The sequence below is a fragment of the Lacerta agilis genome, chromosome 6 (assembly GCF_009819535.1).
Source record: "Lacerta agilis isolate rLacAgi1 chromosome 6, rLacAgi1.pri, whole genome shotgun sequence".
In the NCBI taxonomy this organism is placed as follows: Eukaryota; Metazoa; Chordata; class Lepidosauria; order Squamata; family Lacertidae; genus Lacerta; species Lacerta agilis.
The window spans coordinates 69,041,972-69,063,931 of record NC_046317.1 but is presented as its reverse complement, the minus strand read 5'-3'; the positions used below and the strand labels follow the sequence as shown (position 1 = coordinate 69,063,931).

Genomic DNA, 21,960 nt, shown 5'->3' with positions numbered 1-21,960 from the left:
CAATTCAGACTTAATGAAAAGCGAGAGAAGTTCTGCTTTCAATCTGTAGGAGGTGGAACAGAACACATTTGCAGCAGTATCCCAGTTTGGTCCATGCCAGCCAGCTACATGGCAATTGCTTCTTCATCGGAGCCAGGGAAAATGGTAGAGCCCGGCATTTCCTGTTGTGTGTGTGTGTGTGTGTGTGTGTGAGAGAGAGAGAGAGAGAGAGAGAGAGAGAAAGAAACTGGCAACTGGCTTAGGTAGCTATTCTGTGTGTTCGTATCATTTCCTTACCATTTGTTGGGGCTTTTCATTGTTGCCTCCGCAGCAGGTGAGTACTGATAACCACAGAGACCTGTGCTACGCATTCATCCACACACCCATGCACAGTCATAGACATATGCATGCAATGGGAAACAGCTAGAAGACAAATAACTTGGCAAAGCAGGGAGGGCCATTGGAATTTCAATAAGCTGAAGAATGCTGGGCTCTACACAGCTGAGATCAGGGCGGTTCTCCCATTTCTTCAGAAACAATGAACTATCCTAACAATGGAAGAAAGCAAGCCCCCATGTTTTAATCTTAACTTGGTACTCTTCGAGGGTTTCTTCCTTAATGGAGCTTTTTTTTTTTTTTTTTAGCACGGAGGCAGTGCTTTTCAGCATTTAGCTGGAAGTGGAATTAAAACAGAGGTTCCACACCAGCTGGGTGGTGGAGCGCAACACGCTGCCATTTTCTGTTGCCCAGGATCCTGCTATAAAGCTAGCTTGCCCTTCAGCAAAATGTACTTATTTACGCATTAGCACAGTGTATGTTTTGCCTTTCCACTAAGAAAATAATAACAGACATTGAAATGGCTAACGATAAATTTGTCATAGCCATTAAGCTGCAATAAAGCAATAATTTTATGATATAAAAAGAAGCTGCTCTGGAACATTAATTAAAATATCCTCCCTTCTAGATTTAGCCTGGATTATTGCTTCTTAATGAGTGTGGGCTGGGGATTAGTGATGGATAGCCTCTTCATTGCCCCTTCAGTAGCCTCTCTTCATTGCCCCAATGCCAATTTCTGTTACTGGAGGGGGCAAAAGGAGCATTTCCTTACTGATTGTCCCTCAATTTTGTCCCCCCCCCATGTTAAAATAGAAAAGCGGTGGTGTTTCCTATACAAAAATGAAAATGAAAAAAGGATGAGAGTAAATCAGTAACAAAAACCTCTTCCTCCTGACATCTGGGTTGCTTAAGAGACAGAAATATTGCCACAAATTAGTTGTTTCCATATATCCTTTTCTCTTATTTACTTACTTACTTTTTAACAGACAATCTAGACTGCAGATTGGTTTGCACATCGCATTAAGACAAACTATGGCTTGGTACAACCACATGGGAGTCCACAGAGGAGTTTGAAGCTGCTTTGTCCTTCACAGGTATTCTGCTGCTGTGCTGTGTTAAACCATGATTTTGACAAACCATGAGCTGTTGGCTACAGCTCATCGTGGAGGAAGCAAATTCATGCTCCTGCCGTCAGATTATATGCTAAACCAAACCCTCCCTTAAATCAGCAGAGCAGCAGAATGATCAGGGAGGGACAAAGCAGCCGCAACCTCTTCCTGGAGCTACAGCAAGTCGTAGTTTGGTTTAGCATGACATGTGAACTATGCCTATTTCATGTTCTGAAAGGCTGTTGTTTTGCATCACTTTTTAGTGTTTTAAAAAACTGTAAAGTGACCTCACAGTGGTTTAAGTGTGTAGTGTGTGGATATAGAATGGACCAGATCCAGGGCATACATTGACCAGTTTCAAAATGGTTTTTTTTGGGGGGGGGGCGCAGGAGAGGGAGGATCAGAACTTAAGATCTGGAAGAGGAAGGAGATTGTGATTTACGTTTCATTGCCCTGGCCTCTCGTTCTTTACCTTGCCACATCTGCTCTTTTTTAGCACTGCGCTTTTAGCGTAAAGTGTACCAGCAGATGGATCCAGTATGACTGCTGTTGCATCCCCGGTGATAGGAAGCACTGGGCTGTCTGCCAAACCAGAAGGGTGAGGTGCACACCTGTGAAATGTTTTGTTGGCCAGCTGTGCTCCTGGAAGCACAAAGCCTGGTGGGAGAGAGGGTCAAGATGCCTGGGGTAGGAAGGGCCTGCATATCTGCAACAGGCACCCCACTCCTTCTCTCTCGGCTAAATATCAAATGATTATGGAATCAAAGTTCCATAAACAGAGATGAATTTGAGGCTTCGCATGCCATCATAATGGGCATAATTTTCTGCTTGGGGGGGGGGAACCCAAACACGTCAATGTTCACTCGTTTGTGTGTGTGTGTGTGTGTGTGTGTGTGTGTTTGTTTGTTTTCTTCCTAGTTGGTTTGTATAGCACTGTATGTTTGCTCAAGCGTTTTCGATCATTTTGCTCCAGGCAGCCCAAACAGAAGAATGCTGGGAAAAGCCACTGAATCATAGCTACCGTGGTTACATATTAAGGCTGGCTCCAGGCCAGACTTTAAAGCAACAGAGCTTTTTCCTCGCCTCCCCTCCCATTTTGGTAACTCCCCTCTGGTAGGATCTCAGTTTTGGATTCTTAGCACCCTCCTAGATGTAATACAGTTCCATCCACAGCATACAAACTTGTAAAAACGTTTTCTTAAAGCTCTGGTCCAATTTCTGCAGTCCCATTTAGGCCAAGCCCACTGCAATCCTCACTTTAGTTTCTAAGTGGGGTCTCTCATTCAGCAAGGTCACGTCTAGCTGCACACTTGACCTACACAGTTTAGACCCAATGAAGCCAAATGTACCCCACTAGCGATCTAGTGTCCTGCCAGGTGCTTGATAACTCTGTTTTTTGTTGTTGTTGTTTTGTTTTGCAATCCTGGACAGGTTTGTCTTGCCTGGAGGCCACTGGTGAGGGATAGCAGTCCAAGGACATATGTAGAATGTCTCCTGATTTAGCACTTTGGAGGTTGATATACATAGCTTGTGGCTTGCATCTTGCTGGGAGAGTCCCAAGTTTATGCGGGTCAGCCATATGCAAAACACCCCAGAAATTTAGCAGAGCACTGATGAGGAGCCACATTAAGCATCTCAAGTGCTTCCTTATGACTGTAGCTCCCTTCATGCATTAATCAAACTCCATGCATTGCAGGGGCAGCAGGGTTTTAGTGCTGCTCCCGCCCCTACTCTTGCACAGCTTTCCTGGCTCTGCTACCAGTGTCTGTGCATTGAGTGGGGAAGCCTGCACATGCAGAGATCTACACACGTGGGCTTCCTCGCTGTAGACATCCATGATGCTCCAATGTGTTGGCATCAGGGGAAGAGCTGGGGCAGGCCAGTTGCATGGCCCCACTGACCCTCAAAATCTCCAGAGGTCCCTTCATGGAATTAGCATGTGGAAAGGGTTTTTGTGATACTGTGCAATTAAATGAGTTAACCTGGTGATTCTGAAACTGAATGCCACAGTGGCGTGCCATTAGAGGGCTGAAGTGTCCTTGAGCCATTGTGCTGAGATGCATCCATGAATCTCTCCTGTTGGTACAGAGAAATCTCACGCAGCCTTGATTTCCCCCCTTGCCCCGCTTTCTGTGCTAGAAAGAGGAAACGTCATAATCATAAGGGAGGAAGTCAGGATGGATGATTGGGAGGTCCTGACATTGCTAAGCACCACAGGTGACATGCACAGAGGGATCCCAGAAGCACCAGCAATGCCCATAAATCTTGGCTATATTCCTGAGCTTAGGTTGGGGAAAAGGAAGAGCAGGACACCAGGATGTAATATTATCCAAAGTATCCCAGAGTTGGAAAGATTACGTTGGAATTGATTACATTTAGGTTTTCATGCACTTCCAGTTGAAGAGTGGCAGAGTCCTTTAAATTGTCGGTTCAGGCCTGACAGCGATGTACTAGGTAGTCTGCAGTAGGTTGATTGAAGCCTGCCCCTGCTGGGGTGTAGGGAGCTCTGACTACAGGATTTTAAATGTAAACTGAAATTCTATTTCAGCCAAGGCTTCTCCCAAGAATTTTGATATTGCAACGTGTTCCGATTAGGCCAGGAGGGAGCTGCCGCCTTTGCTACAGAGCTTCTGAGTCATCCGAAAGCGCTGCCGGTTGCCACAGAGAATACAAATGACGGGCTCCTGCATAGGTTACCGATTGCAAGGACACAGCAAAATTTATTTTGCCCTTCAACCATATCGGCTTGGGCGGGGAAGCTTGCGTGTTCATTTTCAGCAGTGTGAAAAGAACGCTTATTGTGTGGGTGTTGCCTCCTGTGGAGCTGCTCTTAGTCGAGGCGAGTTCTGAAGTCGCTCCATTCCTTAACCCGCTAGTACATTCCACGTGGGGTCTCTCATCGGACAGCAGCACTAATTTGAGAGAGGGCCATTCAAGGATAAAATCGGAGAGATTTCATGGTTAGGAGCATTTCAATGCCTGCATTTAATATGATGGCTGAGGAGAGAGAATCCACGTATCCTTGCTCAAAGATCCCATGGAGATGAACCAATCCAGTTAAGTGTGAAATTTGTTTGGAATGTGGGTGAGCGAAGCCCTACTGCTGGGCAATGTCAGAAGTACTTCTTGGTATACTAATATGTACCGACCTCAAGGACCAACTGTGGCTGCCTCGCGTTAATGGCATCTGAAGAACAGGCTTGATTTTCTGACAGCCTAGCATGGCACAAGGTTTTGCCAACCTGATCTGGGTGGTAGAACAGAGTCTGCTTACCAGGAGACCTTGCTAAGGCAACAGATTGCCTTTGTACGAAGCAAATCTGTAGGCCTTTTGGAAGGCAGATGATGTGCGTGGTTAGCATGATAATTGCTGCTACTGTTCTCTGTCCTTTTTTTTTTTAAATGGAGTGCTTTGAATCTGAATTTACAAGATTCTTTGCCATCTATATTGTGTTCGCCCTCCAGACAGCTCCAGGAGGCAGGACGCTGCTATCTCTGTTTCACAGATGGGGAAGCCGGGAACGATTCTGTTCAAAGGCCAACAGAGCACACGGCATCAGGGCCATGCTGGCGGGACTCTTCCCCCAGAGCTGTGGGCTGGAAGTAGCCCTAGGAATGGAGCCCACAGCAAATCATCTCCGCCTTGGTAGAACTTGAGCTCTGGAGAACCAAGCCAATACCAGACAATACTCCAGGCAACAGTCAGATGGTAAGAGCAGCCTGGAAGCATTGAACCAGCAACCACACCACCTGAGAGGCTGTGATTTCTGCTCTGAAACCTGTCTGGATTTCCCAGGAGACTTGCTGAATAATCCCAGCAACCAATCATGGTTCAAATGCCCCTAAGCACCAGGCGTGGCTAAAGCCCTAAAGGAAACAGATCCAGAATTTTGGGCTTCTAGTCAAATATTCTGACAACCGAACCAGGCTAGCTTTAATTTCCCACCTCCTGTTTTCCACAATACATTTTGCTCTCTTGTTTTCCAGCTGCACAAACAATCACAGCCCACTGAGTCTGCTTTGGTTCCTTTTGGTGTCTCGCAGGCATCAGCAACCAGCTACGCTGACACCAGGCCCAACTTGGCTCATCTCTTCGGCACCCATTTGGGGACACAGGGCCTGACTCTAAGCAAGAAGGAGCCTGTAATGATCACTTCCAAGTTTGACAGAGGATAATGCACCAAATAACAGACAAGCGTTTGCTTCTTTCTGTTTGGAAAATACCAATTCTCCCCTGAGCCTTTTGACTCTCAACAGCCGTCAAGAGGTCAGACAGCTCTGGCCTGAGAAAGAAAGAAAAAAATTGCATCTGTCGGAACATATTTCTTCCCAGACAGCTTGTTTGTGATGGGTCTAGTAGATTGCCTAGTCATTGGGAGCAGCCTGACTCAGCTACTGCTGCTGTTATCCTCTTTGGATGCTGGTTTTGTAATTAGAGCCATTAGTAAACAAGCCTAGCCTTCCTACCCCCTAATGTGCCTCAGAGTGACCTTGACATCTCTCTTCTCCATCTGGCCTCTTTCCCCTACATTCCCAGAGTACATCATTTCCTATATGCTTGCTCTTGCAGATTTTCTGGTTCCATTTTGCCCCATTAGTTCCATGCAGGTTGCACTGCTTTCTCCTGCAGCTGGTGATTCTTATTATTATTATTATTTTCTTATTATTATTCTTTTTATGTTATATATTTAGCTTCAGGTTATTTCCATACAGGCCCATCTTTCTAGGCCTGCTATGTCCTTTTCTCACAATCTACTCCCAATGTGAAGTTTCAAGGAGAAGGAATGATTTCCTTCAACCCCAAAGGCATGCTATCAAAGTTCGGATTTATCTGATTTGCTCCTGGTATTATTATTTTTTAAATAAATAAATAAATGGTCTTGCAACCCAGCTGGTTTTAAAATGACCAGGTTTTGTGGTTCTTGGGGTTGTTTTTTTAACACCCACTCAGCCCTTTATATAGTTCACTTTTACAGTTTGCTCATGCCATGTTTGCATATGATAATTCAATAACATGCCTGTATATTTCAAGACACTTGTGGCTATTTACCATCCTCCCCCCGCATGCTTACTTAGGTCACCCAACCTGTCCATGGGGAATTTGGATAGGTTGGCAGAGCCACCCACCTGTCGGTCACCTGACATCACCATGTCAGGTGACACATTTTCCTTTGTCGGTATGGTTTGAAATAAAACCACCTGGGCAAAAGTACAGGGCTTTGCAAGTGCCAACAATCAGCTGATTGGTGATCCCTGCTAACCCCATTTTTTTAGTAGGGAACCATGTCTTTTTACCTGCTCCACATCTTCAGGTGTTTAGGGCAGGTGGGCATGGCTTGGGGGAAATGGCCTTGCAACTAAATTAGGACCCCTGTCAGGCTTAAATAGGCTTGTGTGGATTGGAGGTTCTCCAAAACTGCTGTGGAGAATCTGCCTTGCTTCTGGTGTTCCTCTTTAGACAGGCACATACCATGAAGCAAGGGAAGCCAACTGCTTTGGGTGGTACCAAGAGGCAGGGTGGAATAGATGAAGGCAGGGCTTGGTGCCTGAATGGTGCACCAAGACATTATTATTATTATTATTATTATTATTATTATTATTATTATTATTATTGCCTTAGTTGGGTGTAGGGGTGGGGAGTGAGGGATTGGGGTTCTGCTTTATGCAGCAAAATGTCTTGGCTTGGCACTGGAAGGACAGCTACCGATACCTGAATGCTCAGTTCAACCAAGTAAAGGCATCTCTAGAAATTGCTTGGAGGCTGAGTAAGGGAGGTGCCACAGCCATGGCATCTGGGCCCCATTGATTTTGTAATCTTATCTAACAGGACAGAAGGGCCTTTTTTTTAAAAAAAAGACTCTTAACTTACCATGTATAAAGACTCTTAACTTACCATGCATTGTTAGAACTTACCCAGGTTTTTCCTTGCATTTAGAGTGCAAGAGTTTGAATTTTAATTGAAGGCCCCCCCCCCCCCCCCGGTGACAGATGGCAGTGCTGTGAATAAACTACATGCCTCTGGGTCTCAGGCAGTGCTTTTAAAAAAGAAAAGAATTCCAAGTACTAAATGTGTTCTGTCAGGGCTCACTTGAGAGAAAATATTAATATAATGCATAATCAGAAGTATCACCAAAACCTCACTTGTAATTCGATAGTGTAATCTTTATTTTGACAATAAATTGACAAGCACTTGGATTTCGAAAACTGCTGTGTGGTTTTGACAGCTCTGTAAAAAGGCCTTAAAGTGCAACAGGTTTTGCTTGCATCAAGAGTATTCCCGCACCACTTGCAACTCGCTAATTCCACTTGCTAACCATATATGGTGGCACAGCACGTGCTCTGTGAACCTCCTGGTTTATGCCACTTTCCAGGGGCTGCAGAATTAGGGGTGCAGGTGGTAGTATCATAGAACTGTAGAGTTGGAGGGGACCCTGAGGATCATCTAGTCCAACCCCCTGCAAAGCAGGAATATGCAGTTGTCCCATGGGGATTGAGCCTGTGACTTTCGTGTTACCAGCACCATGCTCTAACCAACTGAACGGTTCCAATGAGGCCAACCCGTGGTGGTTGTCAGTAATCGGAAGAGAAGAAAATATGAATAGTGGGTTTTTTCCTACTTGGAGAGGTCACACGTTGTGCCAGTCTGACTTAAAGAGTGTTAAAATGGATTGTGGTCCTCCAGATATCTCTGGGTGCCAGCTGCCATCATACCTGACCACTGAACATGCTGGCAGGGGTTGGTGGGAGTCACAGTCTGACAACACCTGGAGGGCCACAGGCCCTTCACCCCTGAAATAGAAGGTGCTTGTCTTGGCAACCACATTTTTTTGCACTGTATTTTCTCTGCTTAATCAACAGAGTTGTTGCTTCTTAAAACTTTCCCCAGGGTGCCACTTACACGTCACCACAATACAAAAAAATGCATCACCGAAAAACAGAACAAAAGAAGGCACAAATTTGCATAAAGCTCATATATGCCAATTTATATGCGTAGATGCAAAATCAGAAATAGTTGCAAAGGTACTCAAGGAAGCTAACAACCCTGAACATTCTGCCTGCCAGTATTATAAAATTCCAGTAATGTATCAACATTCAAAGTAGATAGAAAATACAAAACGACTTCACCAAATTGGATATATTAAGAGTACCGGTAGAGTAAAAACAAACACAAAAATAGATTTACAGCCGGCTGCAAGCATGAGAGGGACCTAATTTTTGGGGATATAAAATGCTGCAATTCACAATTTGCACACATGTCAAAGCTGAACTTTTCAGTTAAGCCAACTGCCTGAGTGTAAAGCCTTACACAAACTCTAGTGCTGATGTATTAGATCACAGGTAATAGGAACTTAGCACTGATTTGCATCAAAAGAAGGGATATCAGAGAAGGGGCACGGAGGCAGACCTAGCTTTTGTTGTAGCGAAAGCCACCTTTCACCTAACTCCCAGGCATCTCCCTGCTTCTGCTGCTAATCTCAATAGAGTTTTATGTGTTTAAGCTATTAGCAAAGGCATTAAGCACAGATGCACCTGTTTGGCACCACTTAAGTGCATGCATGACCTTCAATCCAGAAGACTCAGTATTTGCCTAGTGCCTGCCTGTCTCCCACCTGGAGCTGTGCAGGGGATGAGGGATGGGCACCACTTTGCAGCTGAGGTGCGGAATGAGGAACAAGAAAGGTGGGGAGACACAAGCAGTGTTGCTGCCCCTCTCCCCAATGATCTGCTGCTTGAGTGATGAGCAGGCTTGTTAAGTTAAAGACAAAACTACCACCTACTGCACACTTTCCAATATTGGACAAATCTCAAAAGATGATACCCAGGCAGACATTGTTGGAAGAAATGCTGGGCTTTCTGGGATACGAAAGGACAGCTGTCCACCTCACTTGCCCCTGTTGCCCTTTAATTTAAAGAAACCAGGGGCAAATTTAATAACTAAATTATAGCTGCGTTTCAGCGGTCCAGATTTCAATACCTACAGAGGTGAGGCAGATGGTTGCTAAAGAGAGGCCTTTTTGGAGGTGTCACCCTGATTAAGAAATGGTCAGAGCAATGAAGCTTACCTGACACCTACATTCAGATCCTTTTGGCACCAAAGTCCTTTTAGAACCACATCTATTATTATTATTATTATTATTATTATTATTATTATTATTACTACTACTACTACTACTCTAGGAACAGATTATTTCTGCTGGCTTGTTTAGGAAGGAAATGGGGTTGATTTTTATTTTTCTGAGAAATATTTTTTAGTTCAATTTCAGTCTTGTTGATTGGGTGCCCAACACGTGTTTTAAATAAATAAAGTTCAGAAAACAACGAAGGCAGATTTTGGTGGCAGCTCTGAGGGCAGCACCCAGGAATTCCTTTCCATAATACCAGCAACTCTCCTTTTCTAGATTTTGACTGACACTTTCTTGATTGCTAACACAGTGAGTGAAGCAGCACCTGCCAACGGTGAGATGAATCATTCCCGCAGTGCTCTCGGAGAGGAGGTAGAACTGTGCAAGCAAGGCAAGGAGGGAGATTTTCTTTGATTGAAGAAAGGGCAAAGTTAAAAAAAAGCATCCTGGGAATGATTAATCTGACTTGCTCGCCTGGTCATGCCGCGCAGTTTGACTTGCATTGGGACAGCAGCTCCATGCTTCCTTGAGCTGTTCAGTGCTTAGTATGCTCCTGTGGTATAACAGCCCAGACCTGACTGACTGTGGAGTGGCCATATGTCTCTTGGGTTAGGCATATTTAAGCCACACTCATATTAATGGGACTTAAGTGTGTCTAACGGTGCAGTGGATTGTGGCCAGTATTTATATTGTCATCTGGGTAGCAGTGACCATTTCACTCCACTTGCCATGTGATTTCTATATGTATAAATTAAGAATCACATTGATCTAGTACTTTAAAGAGTGCCAGATTTGTTATCTGTGTCATCAAAAGTTGTGAAAGTAAATGGCTTCACATCCATTTAGCTGAGTTTCAGAAGTAGTTAGAACTGGACCAAATTAAGGTGATGCATTCTTTTCTTTTTTGCAGACCAGTATCTCCCTGAGACCTTTCATTTCATTGAACTAATTCAATAAAGCTAATAATGACATTTTTCAAAGTATGCAAGTTAATTTCATCTAAACACGATTTGTGCTCCCACCATGCTTGCTCAATCCCACTTAGAATGTTTAAAGGATTTGCATCGATAGTTCTCTGTGGAAGGGGCTGTAGCTCAGTAGCAGAGCATCTGCTTTGAATGCTGGAGGTCCCAGATTCCATCCCTGGCATCTCCAGGTAGGGAGAAGCCACTTCCAGTCAATGTAGATGATACTGAGCTGGATGGACCAATGGTCAGACTCAGTATATGGCAGCTTTCTATGTTCTGTGAGTGTTCTGCTTGATGATCTCATAGAATAATAGAATCAAAGAGTTGGAAGAGTCATCTAGTCCAACCCCCTGCTATGTAGGAATCTCAACCAAAGCATCCATGGCAGAAGGCCATCCAACCTATGCTTTAAAACTTCCAAGGAAGGAGAGCCCACAACCTCCAGAGGGAGTCTGTTTCACTGTGGAATAGCTCTTGCTGTCGGAAAGTTTTTCCTGATGTTTGGTTGGAATCCCATTTCTTGTAACATGAAGCCATTGCTTCAGCTCCTACCCTCCAGAGCAAGAGAATACAAGCTTGCTCCATCTTCCATGCAACAGCCCTATTGATCCCTATTGATCAGGCTATTGACCCCAAAGAACAGAAGACACAAAGTGTTTTATTCAAACAAAATTAAGCGTTGTTGTCTTATTGGAGAGATTTAAGCACAGCTTAAATTGCTCATTTCAATAATTAAGATATAAAAGTACTTTTATATCTTTTGCTGGGTTGGGTTGGGGTTAGAGGCATGTAAACACGTGTTTCATGGATATTTAGTGGTTCTGATGGGGAAGTCCATGAAGCATAAAATTCTTCACTTACTCTTGACCAAATTCTGTGCTTGTTTAGTAAAAGATAGCAACCTGTATACTAATAGCCATCTTATTCCCCAAGTGTTGACATTTATGTAGCCAAACTGACACAACCCATTAGCAAGAATGAAATATAAACAGGCTTGGGTGAGCCCCAAGGTCTGCAGAAGTACGAAATATGTTCAGGAGAAAAATTCCACAAGGAGGTACAGTATGTGTTTGTGGAATCCCTAAACAGACCAAGGAGACTGGGCATGCTGTAGCCCCAGAATGGTGGCTGACTGATGGAAGGTGTGGGGATGAAATGAAGTATTACTACAGAGAATATGGCAGGCTGGCTGGGCCCCTGAACAGGAGCACTACAACATTTTTCTGCAGAACTCGCTTGTTCTGACATTGCAGCATCTCGGTGAATTTAGCAGAATACATTACTCTTTGCTTTTCCTTGTTTGAGTAACGACAGCAGTGGCTTCATTTCAGTACTCCATGATGTTATTTCTGCTATGTATATGAATCTGTAGATCCTTTGGGATTAATGTCTTGATGTAAATATAAAGCTGTCAGACATAATCTCCTGGCAGCATCCCAAACTGCAACGTGCAGCATCTCATCTGCAAGAATGAAACTTGTCCACTGTCAGCATTATGTGTGCGGTATAAATGAACAGTGTCTCTACTCAGCAGAACACTAGCTACAAGGCAATAATGAACACCAGAGCTTTACTGGCAACACGTTGAATGGCTCTCTTTGTGCCCAGGGAACACAGTCACTTCTGACCACAAAGCAAGCCTCGCAAAGGGATTGTTTCTGCCTTACCCTCTCTAGTTAGTTCTGCACTGAATTAGTGAGTGGAGCTCATAGAAACCTCATGTAGGAAAATCAATGCAAAATATGTAGCCATTTTGCTAGGCTGCTCTGGAAACATGGATGCAAAATTCTGCTGAGGAGAAAGAGAGAGATTCTGCTGATGGAAATTCATTTCCATTTCCAGAGGGGTAGTTTAATCATGCACTACATGTGGGTTACATATTTTGTTTTACATAGTATGCATATATTTTTGTTGTTCTTACCTAACACTTAAGCACAGTTATAGATCGGTTTGTAGAAATTAATATGCTGTGTGTATTCGTAGGGGTTCTCAAGTCCATGCAGGCAAGAAATGAGTTTGGGTTTTTTTTGGCTTCCCTTCTATGCTTTTAAATAATTTCTTCTGCCCACAAATCTGTCTGTCCAGGACTATTTTTTAACTTCTATCCTCATGCTGTTAACATTTCCAAGAGTTGGTCAGTGATGTGTAGTTTCTGAAGACTATACCATTCATTTTATTGTGTGTGTCTATATCTGTGTAGCATCTGTAGGCGATGGGTAATAGCTGTGAAATATTTATCGATAGGCATTTTCAGTTTTGTATCTACAAACTTTGTTATGGACCCCAACTTAGACTTTATATAATGAATCATATAAACGGTTGCCACAAATCTCATGACAAAAGCACACTGGGAGGAAGATTTCATGGCTTGGTAGACTCTAGGTCAGGAGTGGAGAAGCTGTAGCCCTCCATATTTTGTTGGATTCCAACTCACATCAATCCTTGGCCGTTGGCCATGCTACCAGCCAGTCTAACACCATTTAGAGGGCCAGAAGTCCCTCAGTGCATCATAACTAGGTACATACACAAATGGTAAACTTTTTTAAGCAGGCCAGCCATCAGATCTTGCCTAAAGTGTTTCAAGGAGCTTTGGGAAAATCAAACAGAGTTTCAATAAGATTAGTGAACTCATGAGGAGGAGGGACGATGATGACGTCCTTTGTGGTAACTTCTTCCATGGTTGGTATAGCAATGCAGCTCTAATTGGTGGCAGGGACAGCATCCCACATGAACAAGCAAGAGCACTTTTTACCAAAGTAATACTTTTTGGACTGGGCCAACCCAATCTGTTGCCATTATTTCTTCTCTTCGGCCTTAGGGCTGTGAGATAAATCGCCATACCAGTATTGAAATAACATAGTGATAAGTTACATGAAGAAGTGTGCATGCACACGAAAGCTCATACCAAGAACAAACTTAGTTGGTCTCTAAGGTGCTACTGGAAAGAATTGTTTTATTTTGTTTTGATAGTGATAAGTGTTTCAACAAGGCAGTATACCGGCGAACAAATGTGGAGACTTAACAGTTTCCCAGGGGTTAGGTCCGTCCCCTGAACCGATACTTTACAGATACTCTGCAGATAATTTGCAGGCACCTTGTCTCCTGCCAGGAGGTACATTGAGACTGTATGGCAAAGCCCTCAGGTATGGTGGGACCCTCTGTCTTTGCTGGGAGACCTAGCAAGGCCCTCTGCTGGTGCAGATATATATTGTGATATATTGTGATATCTTGAGATTTAGCTGGTGATGTATTGTGACGTTGAAAACCAGATATTGCCCAGCCCTATTCGGCATAGCAGTTGGACTTGGTGAAGTCCCATCTGGTTGGTCAGAGTTCACTTTAATACCCTACACTTAAAGCACTCTTATACCACTTTTAAGAGTCATGGCTTCCTCCAAAGAATCTTGGGATCAGTAGTTTGTTAAGGGTCCTGAGAGTTGTTAGGAGACCCTTAATAAACCATAATTCCCAGGATTCTTTGGAAAAATCTATGACTTAGAATTGTATTAGAGTTCTTTACATGTATGGTGTGGATGTGACTCTATTCATGTGGGATCCAAATCATAAAGACCCATGACTGCATCACTGATACAACCAAGGATGGGTCAGATTTTCAGTGGGCTGAGTTTCCAGTGATATCCGTAGTGCTGCCCTGAGTGATTTTTTCAGGTGACTTGTTGCGCTCCCGGGTACTAAACTTCTGCAGTTTGGTATGGGCAGCTTGAATAAACTCCTCTTGCTTAGATATGTCTGGGTGTTCTTGGTTGAAGAAACTGACCAAAACATAGTCAGTAAAGCGGTACATAGATCTGTGCTTCCTGCTTTATTCTCAGTGGCTAAAAAGTGTGGTTTCCTACCCTTGAAAAAAACCTCAAAGGGTAAAGAGCTTCTCACAGTATTCTTCAGGTAAAAGCTTTCAGTATCAACTTGCACAATCATGGTTGTTTTTCCCTGTGTCATATAGCCATATTGCCAAGTCCTTCATAAAGCAGCCATTCAACTGACTGTGCAAAAATAAAAGGTTGCTCAGTGTATAACTTTGCACTTTTGTTTGACCATTAGTACTATTACAATTAATCCTGGGGGAAGTTGACTCTTTTAAATATTAAGAGATGTACCCATTAGGTCAATGAATGGTGTATTTATCTTAACTGCAGTAGGAACCCACACTCAGATCTCTTTGTGTGTGTGTGACATAGTTGAAGATAGCAGCTAACTTGGCTAACTAACTGGCAAGCTATTGGTGGAGGATCTGGGTTAAAAATTCTACAGGGAGCCTACACACTTGCAAGTTCCTCACTGCAAGTTGTTCTTGCAAGACATGAGAGGTGCATGGGTCAGGTGATGAGGATGTGACAGAGGGGGCGGCGCCAGGAAGTCCAGCTGCGCTCCTCAGCTCCTTGCACAATCATTATTGTGTCGGTTGGGATGGGGGGGGGGGAGGATGCCTGAAATAGGACTAAACAAACAGGGATCAAACCTCAGTCCCATCCTGCTGTTCTTGGATGTTCTGTATTGTATCAGGTTCTCAGCACATTCTCATGCTGCCCCACTAAAGGAGTCGTTATTTATGTACTAATAACTACTTGGTAATGGAAGAATAGCCTCATTGTCATGTTTATGGGGTTACTTACAAGCCAGGTGTTTGCAGCAATGTCACATGTGACTTATTTGAGGGGACTGCCTAATGGCCACTCGTATTCCTTGCTACTTCGTAACTGTCTAGCTAATTGAATGTTGAAAGGGCATCCAGGTAATATTTGGTGGGGCAGCAGAGGGAGAGGGCAGGACCTCTTTCTTGTGTTTTGCCTGGTAACGAACAGATGCAAGGCACATCTGCTGGAAAGATCAGTTGACTGGCAGAAGTTGTTTCTACAATGAAAGGTTTTTTTCTTTTTTTTACTTATTTACTGCAGTGTGTGTGCGTACACATGCACACACACATCTCTCTGTCTTAATTATATATGATACATACACGTTCCGCCTGTTGCCTTCCCCCTGAAGCAGTGGCAGACAGCATTGTATGGTGGAGGTGTTTACCCAACCTCCCAAATGGTCAATCACTGCCACTTATTTGCAGGGGCAGAGGAAGAGCAGCAGAGCGGGTGCCGTGGTGCAAATACACCAGCAGGAGCACTGGATTAGTTTAGCCGGTGAATTGACACTTTCCCACTGCCAACTCATCTCTCCCTCTCTTGATAAGCAACATTAATTCATCTGGGAGGTCAGGTCCCATCAATTGAAGTCTCAGAGTAATTTCCAAGGGCAGCACCTTGTGTAGGAGTAGTCAAGTCTGCTTATTAGGGCAGAGGTAAAATTGGCAAAGCTACAAGATAGCACTGTTTCCAAGCCTCCACTATTTTGAGCGCTCATGTTGACTACAAGGAATATAATATTTTGGGATTTCTTTATCTGTGAGCAGAATACTTCTTCAAAATTCCATGTGAACTAGATCTCTATTTTAGTAAGTGCTTTGAAATTCTCTGTCAGCTACTATTGATGAACTAATGGTGCTTGCTGAGAGTTACAGTTGATGTGCTCCTTTAACCACACCATTCCCCTTAATGACATTACTGCTGAACATTCTTGCCATTTATTGATGCTGTTCTGCTAGCAAAAATGTTTTTCTTAAACCTTCAGTGTCTTGGAATTATGCAGCACATTGGAAGATCATGAAATAAAGACCACCAAACGCGGCCAGAACAACTAAAATTCAGAACTGCTGAATTACAAAACACCAAGAGTTTCAGTACTGTCACTTGTGGACTGAACCAAGACAAATAATTTGTAGTACATTGTATGTGTTAATTGGCTTACCAATGCCAGGATGTATGTGCCATTAAAAGAATTGTTCTGTGAATTGCCGCTATTAAGTACTTTTCTCCATTTCATTTTCCTTTAATTTCACTTTTTACAATTCCAACTCCCCATGCCCAAATCATCTCAGGGTGGCACTTCATGTCCCCCAGGCTAAAATGGGTTCTTTTTGCCTAATTTATGGCCTAATAGTCTGTGGCATCAAAGGACATTTTCAACAGCTGTCCCTCCATTGCATGTTGTCTCGCCTTGTCTTGGTGCCATTCCACGGGTGGTAGTGACTGAATATTTTTGTTTGGCCATTTTGTTTGGCTTCTAGTTCCAGTATATATCTGGGCAAAATGTATTAGCAGCATCTGAGATGTGTGCCTATGACATCCAAAATTTGTTTTATTAATTTTTGTATGGGCCTATGGCCGTAAATAAAATTCTCTTCTCTTTATTAATTTGGTCAAGGTAATTTAATATGAGTGTGAAGATTTGAAACCAGTGGAGGTATGTGGACCCATTTGAAGCCTAGAAAAAAACCACTCTGGCTCCTTTCCCCTCTTTGCTTTTTGCTGCAGCAAGGTGTGATACCAGGAGGATAGCAAGCAGCAATTTGTTCCCCGGAAAACCTTCCTGAAATCAGCCAGATGTTTACAGCCAAGGGAGACCGAAGGCAGTGGCGGGGGCGCAGAGGCAAGAGGTGGCGGCTCAATGAACACCGCTGGGTGCCTAATGAGCATTTCTGCTATTAGTTTAAAGCCATCTGCTAGATTTGTGTTAAAAGAGGGAAATCCCACGGGGGGGGGGGGAGAGAGAAACACGGAGAGAGGCAGTGCCTTCACTGAGGCTCTGGCCTGGCGATGTGGGAGGGGATCCCAGACTCTTCTCTTCCTCCCCACCCCCCAGCTGTGGACTGTGAGGTTTGCAGCGACTGCAGTATGCATCAATCAATGTGTGGGGGTGTTAAAGTTAGAAGAGGTTGCTCTGCGGAAAGGAGTGTGTTGTGCACACAGCAGCAGCCCAGTGGAGAGCAGCAGCGCAGCCGAGATGGGGAGCCTTTCAAAGGTAGGACCGGCTCAGCTTGGGGGGGGGAGTTTTAGGGAAGGAGACTACTAGAGTTTCTCTCTCTCTCTCTCTCTCATTTTTTTTTGTAACGTAGGCTTTCTCCGGAGGCTTCTTAGCCCCGTTGTTTCTTTTCAGGCCAGCCCGCCTCCTCGACTAAACAGTGCACACATCTGGGCTTGGAGTTCTTGAGTTGCCCCCCCCCTGCACCATGGTAACCTTGAGTCTGTGCAATGCAGCTCCTCAAGCCCTTGCAGCAAAAAAGGGATGGAGAAAGGCTGGGTTGGTTTTCTGTTTCTTGCATTCAGGTTCTTTAGAAGGGTATGCTAGAGGCTGTCTCTGCTCCCAATGGCTCCTAGCATAATACTGCATGCTGTATTCTGGAAATGACAGTACAGGAAGGAAACACTCTGAGAGCTACCATAGGAGTGCAGAAATCTGCCTCAGGCTGCATCAGACCATTGCTCCATCTAGCTGAGTATTTTCTACACTGACTGACAGGATTTCTGGTAGGAATTCTCTTCCAGCCCTACTTGGAGATGCTGGGGATTGAACCTGGGACCTTCTGCAGGCAAAACAGATCGTCTTCCATTGAGCTACGCCATTTCCCCTATTTCCAGTTGCCCTCCCAAACTTGCAGGAGGGGGGAGGGTTTTGTTTCTCTCCCCTGCCCACTTTGCCACTGCTTTTAGGAGGCTAACGGGGGCATGATTTGGCTAAAAGCAGGAGGAGTCCAGGTGTGATGTTTATGGATTCTAGTAAAGAACTTCTGCATTTTCTCCCATAATTAGGGCACTGCCCTTCCCTTTATGAAATGTTCCCTTGAAAAGCCTAGATTAACCATGATGCGACATGTAAAGCTGTAAAGTAGTGCTGGGCCCAAGTTGAGGCCACTGCTGTGTTGTAAGGTGCATCCGTGAGGAGATGGCTTCTTTCAAGGCTGCACTCCTTTGAAGCCCCCAGGTTTCTGCTTTTGGCTACGTCAAAAGTGTAGAATTCTGTTAGGGAGGATTGCCAGTGCCTAGTCTGGAAAGGAGCTCCTGTGCTTTTAATAGCTGCATGGCAGGAAGTGGGTGGGGGCGCTGGATGATGGTTTTTGGTGGTTCTTCTCATCTTTGGAGCATTGTTGCAGGAGTGATCTCGCACCTGCCATCCTTTAAGACACACAAAAAAGCCTCACTCAGGACTTGTTGACCTTTGCAACCTGAGCAGGATGACCAAACACTATCTTAAAAACCGTGGGATAAGTAAGGCAAGGAGTGGGGAAAAGTGGGCCGCACCTGCAATTTGCTGCTTTCTCCTCCCCTCTGTGGCGGCATAGTAAAAAATGAGGTTGTGAGCAAGGAGCAGAGGCCTCAGCACCAAATGGGTGCCCTCTAAGGGCTGCAATAAGCCACGGGCCAGAGATTCCTCATGCCTGATTTAAAGGGACAGGAGTCCATTCTGCCTTGCAGCTTGGCCACTCTGTCAAAGATGTGAGACCCTTACTATCATTGTCAGGCCACAACCCAGGAATTCTCTCTCTCACTTTAACAGCCCCTCATCTATGATGGAGGATAGAGATGTAGCTTTTCCTAGCCTGCTTCTCCCTTAGTCCTTTCACTCATCTTCCTCTCCCTAGTTGCAAGAGTAAACAGAACTCCTTTGTTGCACCACAGCTGGGGGGAAATGGAGGGCAGGCAAGGAGTGGGGCAGGGAACAGCAGAAGATTAGTCCTCCTTCTCTTCTATTGTGACATCCCTGACACTGGTGAGACAGTGTTGATCCATAGTAGATTTTTTCAAAGGAGAGTTTGCATGAGTTACAATATTTGCAGCAACTTCATCCCATACCTCTTTGCACAACACATCATCAAACTGTGAAACTCGCTCTCACAAGATGTAGTGATGGTCACCAACTTAAAGGAGAATTAGACAAATTCTTGGAGGTTAAGGCAGTCACTGGCTACTAGCCAGAATGGCTATGTTCTACCGCCGTTTGCAATCCTAGTTGGTGGGAACTGCAAGTGAAGAGTGTGCTGTTGCACCAAGGTCCTACTTAGGAGGTTTCTAGAATCTAGAGGCCTCTGGTTTGCCACCATGTTAGACTAGATGAGCCACTGACATGCTCTCTTATGTTCTTACAAACAGAAGAAGTTATGTATGTGATAATAGTTTCAAAGGGGATTAGTATTTATTGAGCTGGAAGAAAGCATCTTGAGTTGAAACATGAAAATATGCTCCTTTCACCAGTGATCTACATACTACAAGGAGCAGAGTCAGCCTGTGGTTAAAGGCTAAGGAACAGTTAAACAGGAGTCAATTTCAACATATTAGGACCTCTGTAATGTTGTCTAAGGATTGTTCGCTAAGATGTTTGGAAGAAGTCCTTTTTGTTGGGCTACAACCTGCAGAACTCTGTATTGGAGCAATGCATCAGCAGGCCTTTTGAGAGGTGGCACCTACTCTTTAGAATGAGCTTCTGCTTCTGTCATGCACTAAAAACCCACTGTTTTTGGACAGGCATTTCCAGACCACAAGTGCCACCTTTTAACCACTCTAGTTCTATAATTGTGATGTTGTATTTGTATGCTTTATTAATTTTGTTGTTGTTTTATTGTTGCTAATCACCTTGGGATTTGTTTTTTTAAATGAAAAGTAGTAAAGAAATTATTCTAATCAGCCAATAAATAAATAAATAAAATGTGGATGTTAGCCTACAAAAATTAAGCACTCACTTAACCTTCCGGGGGAAAGTGCAGTTTTCCTTCATTTCGAAACATGCATTCATATCAGAGTGCAGTAAGTTTGCTTTCTGTTGAACAAAGTTCAGAACTGCTGCGTGGCTGATGCCGTCTCTGAATGTACAGATGGATTATACTGACAACCAAAAACAGAGTGGAGTGGGGGGGGGCAGTTCAGCATTGTGTTCTTCCCATTGTCCTGTCTGTGCAGGCATTCCTGCTTGATGCTTTCTTCTCCCACAAACTGCTCGGAGGGTTCTCCTGACCCACTCCCAAACCAATTTTGCAGGAGGTGTAGTGGAAGTGAGGAAATCCTATTGTTCAGGGATTCCGGTGATGAGGCTGGCTAGGTGAATCCAGGGGCAAAACTAGGCTTTATTTCACCCGGGTCAAATACCCAGTTTGGTACCTCCCTCACACACATTTGCACATGCACACAGGCTGGGAGCCTCAATGGAGGCTTCACCCGGGGCTAGCCCCACCCCACCCCACCCCACCCCACCCCACCCCTCAGCTACAGCACTGGGTGAATCCAGCCCTGAATGTTTCAGCAGGTGCAAGTTTTACATTCATTCCCAGCATCCAATTTGTGTCCTATTAATGGTTTAAAAAGAAATTTTCTGGACCTTAGGAACTGGCTCAGTAACTAAAGAAGGTGAATATCCTGCAGTTATTATATCTGGACGTTTTCCCTGTGTTCATGATGAAGAAATTTTTATAAATGTCATCATATATTTGTGTCGTCTTCTTAAGGTGCCACCAGGCTGTCTGTTGTTTTTGCTGCAGTGCAAGCTAATACTTTCCCTTGCCAGTAATTGCTTGTTTTGTTTGTTTCACTGGGCCGTGCTGCAGGTTAGCTGTCTGTCTGAGATCCCTAAATGAAATGGTGTTCAGCTAGGATGTCTCCAGGCTTCCAGAAGACAAATTGGATGACGTGAAGGAATATATATATATATATATATATATATATATATATATATATATATATGTACACACACACACACATGCTAAAGTGGCAGGTGACAGGCTAATCTGGATGATGCCCGTGAGAGGGGGGTGGGATTAAGCCTTTCTTCCATTCGCCCCTTCCCCAGTTGAAATCCCTGCCAGCTGTAATTTGCCCAACAGGGTAAAACATACAAGTACCTTTTTTAGGTAAAGGTAAAGGTACCCCTGACCATTTCAACAATAGGATTTCCTCACTTCCACTACACCTCCTGCAAAATTGGTTTGGGAGTGGGTCCAGTTGCAGACGACTCTGGGGTTGTGGCGCTCATCTTGCTCTATAGGCCGAGGGAGCCGGCGTTTGTCCACAGACAGCTTCCGGGTCACGTGGCCAGCATGATTAAGCCGCTTCTGGCAAACCAGAGCAGTGCATGGAAACACCGTTTACCTTCCACCGGAGCGGTACCTATTTATCTACTTGCACTTTGATGTGCTTTCGAACTGCTAGGTGTGCAGAACAACGGGAGCTCACCCCGTCGCGGGGATTCGAACTGCCGACCTTCTGATCAGCAAGCCCTAGGCCCAGTGGGCTTTTTTACTCTCTTCCATTAAAAAATGTCAGGAGAGGGCAATCACAGATATTTTGCTTGCCTTACCAAGTTTGGCCTTTATTCCGCAATGGGAGACCCTTCATCTGACTTGCTTCATTGCAGCTGTGGAGTTGTATAGAAATGGAACATGGACCAGAGGATGACCTTAGTCAGCTTCCAGTCCTTTGGAGTTGACCTGATTTCACACCTAACAATGGCAGAGGCCCGGTTGTGAGTGCTAAAAGTATCCAAGGCCAAACCTCTCACATCAACCTTGGGTGCTATATATAAGCAGCATTCTGGTTCAGGACTTGATGATAC

The 21,960-nt window shown here is 44.4% G+C and overlaps 1 protein-coding gene across 12 annotated transcripts in view; it reads left to right on the top strand.

Annotated features, from left to right (window-relative positions):
• The window catches only part of EPB41L1 (erythrocyte membrane protein band 4.1 like 1), a 168,656-nt gene that overhangs the window by 62,893 nt on the left and 83,803 nt on the right, over positions 1-21,960 (top strand). Inside the window, exon 1 of one of the 12 annotated variants that reach the window (XM_033153333.1) lies at positions 17,142-17,385. The exons of the other annotated variants lie outside the window; for them this stretch is intronic. The gene's annotated coding sequence lies outside the window, so the exon portion shown is untranslated. Of the gene's footprint in view, positions 1-17,141; positions 17,386-21,960 lie in introns of those variants that run through there. 12 annotated transcript variants of the gene reach the window in all.